At 47.5% G+C, this 8,184-nt stretch overlaps 1 long non-coding RNA gene across 1 annotated transcript; it reads left to right on the top strand.

Annotated features, from left to right (window-relative positions):
- The first annotated feature begins 3,060 nt into the window (after nt 1-3,060).
- Nucleotides 3,061-7,132, top strand: LOC105240504. Its single transcript, XR_002143997.2, has 4 exons — nt 3,061-3,335; nt 4,938-5,087; nt 5,756-5,865; nt 7,004-7,132. It is a non-coding gene; the product is annotated as an uncharacterized LOC105240504 (long non-coding RNA).
- The last annotated feature ends 1,052 nt before the right edge of the window (nt 7,133-8,184 follow it).

Genomic DNA, 8,184 nt, shown 5'->3' with positions numbered 1-8,184 from the left:
AGCCTGAAGGGGCAAGAGCAGAGCAGGGAGAGCAACGATGAAGCTACGACGGCCATCCAGCTGAGGGCTGCTGGGGCTTCGGACCAGGGTGACGCATGCCATGAAGGCAGCATCGCGTTAATGAGTTGACTTTGGTTGGGGAGGTAAGGGAGAAAGTAGGTCAAAGGTGATCCTTTGTGTCTTGTTTGAGCAGGGGGTAGAAGGAGGGACCGCTGCTGGAGTCCATTTTGGGGTAGGGACAGGGAACCAGGAGTTTCACTTGGAGAAGTGCATGATATCTGCAAGTGGAGACTGGGTGCGGGGAGGTTGTTTAGAACTTAGGGAACAGCTGTAGGACTGGAATGTAAGTGAGGGAATCCTTAGCAAATGTGTGGTATTAAGGCTACGGGGATGGGTGTTATCTAGGCAGGGAATGCAGAGAGAAGGAATTGAAGATTGCTCCCAATTCTTGGCTCCATGGTGATACATACCTTTGCCACTGTTTCATGGTGGATAGAGGGAACCTCACTCCCTGGGCTTTGGATTAGCCATGTGACTTAGTTTGGCCAATACGATGTTAGCAGATATTATGTTTGTGTAGTTTGGCTTCGTGCCTCATGCTTCTATTATTGCTGGAAGAATATCCTCTAGGGAACTGGACCCCTCAATCCAGCCCCTAAATAAGACACATGGAATGGAAGCACTCCAGTTACCCCACAAATCTGTGACCTCAAACAGAGCTGCAGGTGGCCCACAAATGCTGAGCGAGAGTGAAACGCTTATTGTCACATACAGTTTGTGCTTGTTTGTTATGTGGCATGACCTGACACACCTCCCTTCAGCCTCTTGTTCCCGTCTTTTCTTGTCTCCAGCTGTCCTTCACATTGTAACAGTCTAGATTCTCCCAGCTGCCAAAGCTTTCTTCTTCTTTTTCTTCTTCTTTTTAAATATTTTATTTATTTGACAGAGAGAGAGAGAGAGAGCACAAGCAGGGGCAGCTGCAGGCAGAGGGAGACGCAGGCTCCCTGCCGAGCAAGTAGCCTGATGCGGGGCTCGATCCCAGGACCCTGGGATCATGACCTGAGACGAAGGCAGACGCTTAACTGACTGAATCACCCAGGCATCCTCAAATCTTTCCTCTTCTTATCCCAGACCTTCAAATCATATTCTCTCGGATCTTGGAGACGAGGGGAGGGGTGTGAGAACGATGCTTTGTTTCTAATAGTGATAACTCACAATACTTCAGCAGGCCTAGAACACATGTTACACATGCTCATTGGTCCTAACGACCTCACGCCGTGAGCGTTCTTACCCTTGTTGTACTGGGGAGGCAGTGGAGGGTCGAGGGAAGGACAGTCTTATACTAGATCCCACGGCTGGAGGAAAGTCAGGAGCCCAGAAGCCCAGAGGGTAGTCTAGTCTTCTTGGAGCCAAGCAGAAACAGAAAACCAAACACTGACATTCTGGGTACAGGGTGGAAGGGAAACTTGTTTTTCACTGAATAACCTTTTGAATTCTGTGGGTGCATGTATTACCTACAAACACACACACACACACACACACACACACAGAGAGCCCAGGAATCATGAGTAATATTAACACACTTCAAGAATCCATCTGTGAGTTGAAGGGGATGGGAAAGGGGATTCACAGAAGCATATTTTTTCTGTTTCCAGTTCTGTCCAAGGGAGGAGGCCTGAGGTGCATTATCCCAGCAAGGCTTCTCCCTTCCTAATTCTGATTTCTCCCTAGCAGGCCTTCATTTGGATGGGGAATTACCAGTGGGAAGCACTGAAAGTGCCAGAGGAGGAGAGCCTCTGCATGGGATCCTGCCCTGCCTTGGGTGGTGAGCATGCTTCCTGGGGGTCAGAAACCTCTGAAGTGCCAATGCTCCCTTTTCCTGGCAGTGGGGTCAAGAGACAGACAACTACTGACATGTCAGCCTCGAGAAGCCCTACATCTAACCCCCTTGAGTTCTGACACCCCTCTTTGCATGGACACGACTGCTAGAAATAGTAGTCCCGATTGAGTGTGGGTGCTTTTGTTGTAAATCCAGAGAGTTAAAGTCCACATCTATCCACAGCACGACGGTGGGGTGGGGTGGGGTTTGGGTGAGGGGAGGGTGAGCTCCTCAGGCTGGGGCTGGGGAGGTACCAAGGAGGGAGGGAGAATTAGAATTTTTGGGGGACAAAAGTCCTACTCTGAAAAGGCAAGCTCACAATGACCACAAAGAACATAGCTTTGTTTTGTTTTGGTGTGTTTGCTTTCTTTTGGTCGAGATATATCAAGGCATTTGAAACTTCCAGTGACATTAAAGGAGGATAGATGTGAGATATTGAACAAATGTGGGTGAAGAAAAGACTGCCAGGACAGCAGCATGGCTGGTGCGACTTGAAAAGGCTGTATTTGCAGTTGCAGAAAAGAGAAACTCTTCTTTCAATCCAGTATCCCAAGAGGCCTGGACAATTGGGGTAGACTTGGAGGATCAGACTTGCAGACAAAACCAGCATCTGCATTTGAAACGGGCTCCCAGGGGCTCTTCAGGGAAGCTAGCGGCGGGATCTGCCAGCTGACAGGTTCCGCCGGTCCAGAGAACATCCCTGAAAGCTCAAGCGGGAGGCTCCCGCTCTGATCATGGCCCCTGGGTGTTCGGGTCCAAGGGCGGCCCCAAAAGAAACCCTGCACCAAAAGCTGGAGGGTGGGAGAGTGGGCGGATGTCGTGTCCCCCCGCCCCCTCCCCCGCTTGGCTATTTTGCCAAGGTCACCTCCAAACGGGACTGGGAATAAACTCTCCTTGTTTGCCTCTCGCCCGGCCTAAGCCCCGGATCTCCTTGGGTGTCGTCCAGGACGCCGGGCACGGCTGCTTACAATGGCGCTCAGACGACAGATGGCGGGCGGGAGGGGAGGGGCGCGGGCAGGTGCTCGGGGGAGAGGCACCGCCGCAGCGCGAGACGCCGTCTGTTGGCTGAATGCATTGCAACCCGCCGCCTGCAGCGGCGGCCGCCGGCTCCTCGAACAATGACCGAATTCTCCAGCCCCGCCCCGCCCCCCGCGGGGCTGGGCCACGCGCCAGCCGGGCCAGCGGATCATTGTGCGGTCGCAGGCCGGGCTCGCCCATCCCGGTGCGCCGGAGCCCCCGGGCTGGGCCAGTGTGCCGAGCCAGAGCCCGTGTGCGCTCGGGCACGCACACACGCACGCACACTCACGTGCTTCCGCTCACGCGGGGCTCGGGGCCAAGGAGTCCTTGAAAAGGTCACAGGTGTGGTGAGCCCCGCGCCGAGGGCTCAGGGGCTTTCTTTGCTGGCACAGAGGTCGACTTCAGAAAGAAGGGGCTTTGGAGTGACAAGCTCCGTATCGTAAGTCAAGGCACTGGGGGGTCTCAGCCAGGGCAGCGACATAGAGTCCTGGATCCGAGTTGGGAGGGCTGCAGCCTGGCCCTGGCTCTTCCACTTGTTGGTGCCAAGTGGGTGCGCCGGCCGCCGAGTATCTTTCCAAGAGCTCTCAGTTCCCCCCGCAAGGCCGCAGGCCTCCGCAACCGCTGTTACGGGCTCTGTCCCCTCCCCGTGCTTCACGCCCCTTAAACAAACTGACTGGAACCGGGTAAGGCAGGCGGCAGGACAGCAGCCCTTTCTGTCCATCGCCTCAAGCCTGAAGTTTTCCTGAAGTCAGGGAGGCACTTCGGTGAGCTTAGTAGAGTGTTTGGACCTTAGGGAAGTGAACAAATTGGGTGAGCCTATTGCAAATGGAGGCAGGACCCTGCAGGCCATGTGCCAGGCCCCTTTTGTTGTTGAGGAGCTAAACGCAGCCGCGTGACCTGGGGCTGTGGATGTTTGACTGTTTCAGGCATGTGTGTGCATGTGTGGCTTTGAGGGGGGTATGTGTGCCCTCAGGGCTTCTAAGAGGTGCCACAGTGACCTTCCCATCCCCACTTCCCCACACAGCCTGGAGGAGTAACAGTGAACACCATACAGCAAAGGAAACACATGAGGCTCAGAGTTGGAAAGAAATTTTTCTCTGCGGGAAATGGAGAGGGTGCCCTGTGAGAGGAAGTCCCTTAGGATGGCCACAGCTCCAGGCCTGCCTTTCTCTAATAGGGCCAATGTTCTGTGTCCTTGCTGCTATCATTCAACTGGATTATATATAAAACATTACAATCCTTGACCCCTTGCTTTCTTTAATTATCTGCCTCCATTCTGAGATCTATGTATACGCTATACCTATGATACGTACATACCATGCATACATGGTATACATATAAAATATATATGTACATGTATGTGTGTATGTGTGTGTGGGGGGGAGGTGTGTATGTATATGTGTGTGTGTGGGGGGTGTATATGTATATATGGCTCGCCTGAAGATGGAGAAGTCATTTCACTAGTTCAACCTTGGTTGGGATCTCTGCCTTTCTTTCCTTTGAAGCAGGACATAGTACTGTTGGAAGAACATCCAGTAATTCTGCTATACAGGGTAATACACCAGAGTTGGAAAGGAAATTCAACAGTTTTTCTGTGCAGTGTTTCTTAGGTTTTGTCATTCACACACCACCTGTGTGACTTTTGTCATATCATTTGCCACCTATAATATTATTTACTTAATATGTTTCTATAAATCCTCTTGCTTTTTTAGCTTAAATTCATTTTTGAGGGAGGGATGCCTGGGTGGTGCAGTCGGTTGGGCTGCGGACTCTTGGTTTCAGCTCCGGTCATGATTTCAGGGTCTTGAGATGGAGCTGGTGTAGGCCTCCGTGCTCAGCAAGGAGTCTGCTTGAGGATTCTCTATCTCCCTCTCCCTCTCTGCCCCGCCTCACCTCTAAAATAAATAAATAAATCTTTTAAAACTTTTTATTTTTAAGGGATATTTTAGAGGTGATTCTGGAGACATGGTAACATGATGGTGGTCCCCTTTCCATCCACTTCATATTTAATTTTTCTTTCTCTCTCTCCTTTACTAAACAGTTGTAATGGAAAGAACGAGTGATAGTTGTTCAAAGCCATCAGTTCATAAGAAGAGGTGAAGCCTGAGGAACTCGGCCCCTGATCCCCTCAGGGGAAGGCTCACACTGGGCCAGATAGAAACACCTGGTCCCCTGTACTTCATCTCAGCAGGTAAGAAGTTGTTAAACCAGTAGGGGTTAAGTTCCCTTATCCCTGAGACTCCATGGAACCCAGACCAGGGAAGCATTTTCTAGATGCTTCTGCAGATGGGCAGCATGCCCACATCTGAGCTGCCTTGACGAGGATAGTGTCCTTTCTCCCTTTTCCCACCGACAGAATGCCCATCCCTTAGGGAGCTCCAGCACTTGGACCTGAGCCTCAGTGAGCTGGCAGAGAGAGGAAGGACAAACAGAACACACATCCAATGAACTAGAACTGCTGAAAGAGGCAGATGGTAACACAAATTTAAAAAATAACAAGCCCTACAGATATTTAAATACAGTAAAAAGGGACTGTGGAGCCAAAAATGATTTCCCATCTAACAGTTCAATTGATAAGTTGAAGGAGAAAATGATCACCGCTGAGATTCAGATAAGCAGCTTGGAAAATCAAGGTCAGCAAATAGCTTCAAGTACAGAACAAAATTATAGAGATGGAAATCAGGGAAAAAATGGGTCTTGGAGGGCAGATCTAATGACCTAACATATGAATGAATAACAGGACTTCCAGAAGGAGAAAAGGGAATAGATGAAAGAAATAATAAATGTCATAGAAAAATATTGCCCTGAGCAGAAGGAAGACTTGAGTCTGCAAGACTGAAAGGATTTTCTGAATTTCAGGCTGAACAGACAAGAAAGTACCTGCCTATTTCTGAGCCATGAGGATAAAGAGGAAAATGTTAAAGGTCCAGGCAATTACGTCAACTTATCTGAAAAGAGAGAAGAATCAGGTTGGCATTACACTTCCCACCTAGTACTAGAAGCTAGAAGCTAATGAAATAGACTCCGTAGGACTGTGCCTGAGGAAGTGATTCACCCGTTAAAGAAAAAGAAATATATTTAAGGCTAATCCCTTCTGCTGAAAATATTTTAGAAAAGATCCTCCCCAAACATAAATGACCCAGGAAAGACTGGAATGGAAAAGTAGAGAGAACTTTCAAATTAACAAAGGGAAAATTGGAAACTAGCAAAAATAAGAAAAGGTAAAAGAGGGAAGAAAATAGTCTATTCACATTATTCTAGGATTCCATATTTGCAAATGCACCTACTTGCTAAACTTTCTTTGTGACCCTAAAATCAATATCGCAAAATGCAATATGTACAGGGCATACAAGATGTATCTCCACTTTGGAAGACAGTTTGGCAGTTTCTTACAAACTAAACACGCTATTACCATATAATCCTCATTGAACTCCTTGGTATTTACCCAAACAAGTTGAAAATTTATGTCCACGTAAAAGCTGCACATGGATGTTTATAGCAGTTTTATTTGTAATTACCAAAACTTGGAAGCAACCACAATGTCCTTTAGTAGATGAATGGATAAAATAAACTGCAGTACATGAAGACAATAAATATTATTCAGTGCCGAAAAGAAATGACTCATCAAGCCATGAGAATATATGGAGGAACCTTAAAGTGTATTACTAAGTGAAAGAAGTCAATCAGAAAAGGCTACGCACTGTATGATTCCAACTGTATGATGTTCTGGAAAAGGCCAATTATAGCAAATAGTAAAAGATCAGTAGTTTCTAGGGGTTGGGAGTTGAGAGGGAGGGATGAATAGGGGGACCACAGAGAATTTTTAGGGCAGTGAAACTACTCTGTCTGATACTGTAATGGTGGATACATGTTATTATATATTTGCCCAAACCCATAGAATGTGAGCCCCAATGTGAACTATGGACTTAGGACGACAATGATGTGTCAGTTTAAGTACATCTCTTGTAGCGAATATGGCACTGTCATGCCGGATGTTGATAGTGGGGGAGGCTGTGTGTTTAGGGAGACAAGGGGTATATGAAAACTCTTTCTGGGGTGCCTGAGTGGCTCAGTCGGTTGAGTGTCTGACTCTTGTTTTCATCTCAGGTTCGGATCTCACGGGTTGTGGGATTGAGCCCCACATGGGCTCCGCGCTCACCAGGGAGTCTGCTTCAGATTCTCTCCTTCTACCCTTCCCCACACTTGCACTCTCTGTCTCTCTCTCTCTAACACAGATAAATAAAATCTTTAAAAAAAAAAAAAACCTCTTTGTATATTTTTCGTTGGTCTTTTCTAATATTTGGAGAGCTTAATCCTGACAGGTTTACTTAAAGCACCTCCCTACCTCAAGCCCTGCTTCCCCCACCCGTGTTAAAATGGGAAGCCTTTTTTCAACAAGATAATGAAAACTAAAAGGAAGCTATACTTTCACCATAAATAGAAAATTAGATATAGTTAAAATAAGTAGAAGGTAGCAGGAAAAAAAAAATCAAAATGAAGTTATTAAATTCCCGCTGCCATTGCCAGCAGATGGCTCGGCCCTAAGACCTGCTCAATTTGTCGTAAAGGAAGATCAAAGTCATTAGAGAAGCGTTAAAGGCCCACCAGCCCCAAATGGAGACCTTCTCTTCTACAGGATTAAAGAACCAAAAGGTCACTGCAAAGGAAAGCACTCTTTCAGTGCCTGCTTCGATGTCCTTTGATTCTCCGCTCTTGTGTCACCTAAATACCTAAAAAAGCTTGTGTTGGAACTCCAGCCCTTGAGAAATGCTGGTTTAGTCTAAACCTTGTTTCTCCCATCGGAAAGCCAACGCCTGGAAAGATGGGTGCCCCGTGCAAGGTCAAACAGCTGGGTGGTAGTGTGTCCTTACTGCCGCACCAGGCTGTTCTGCCTGAAGAAGCAGGATTCTCTCCAGACGTTTTCAAGAAGAAACAAAATCAGGAGATGACGTTCAGTTCTATTCTTTGCTGGTCGTGGAAAATAACTGCTTGCTCTTTTCCTTTCAGTCACTTAGAAAAACAAGCTCATTTATATGAAAATTAAAATAGATGTTCAAGGGGTAGCATGGAATATATAAAGGTCCTAGGAGGAGACAAATATTCACCAAGAAACCATTTCAAATGCTTTGTCTTGTTTCTCGGGGCGGGGAAGGAATTTAAGAATAGAACTCACGGAAGCAAGGGTTCCAAATGGAAGAGAGCAGTGGCAGGTAATTATAATGTGATGGGTAATTACGGTTTTCCAGGAAGTGCCTAAATTACAGGGCAGCTGTCATTTCCATGTTGCT

Source organism: Ailuropoda melanoleuca, chromosome 6, assembly GCF_002007445.2.
Source record: "Ailuropoda melanoleuca isolate Jingjing chromosome 6, ASM200744v2, whole genome shotgun sequence".
NCBI lineage: Eukaryota > Metazoa > Chordata > Mammalia > Carnivora > Ursidae > Ailuropoda > Ailuropoda melanoleuca.
The sequence above is the reverse complement of the archived record's forward strand: the minus strand, read 5'-3'. Positions and strand labels throughout refer to the sequence as shown.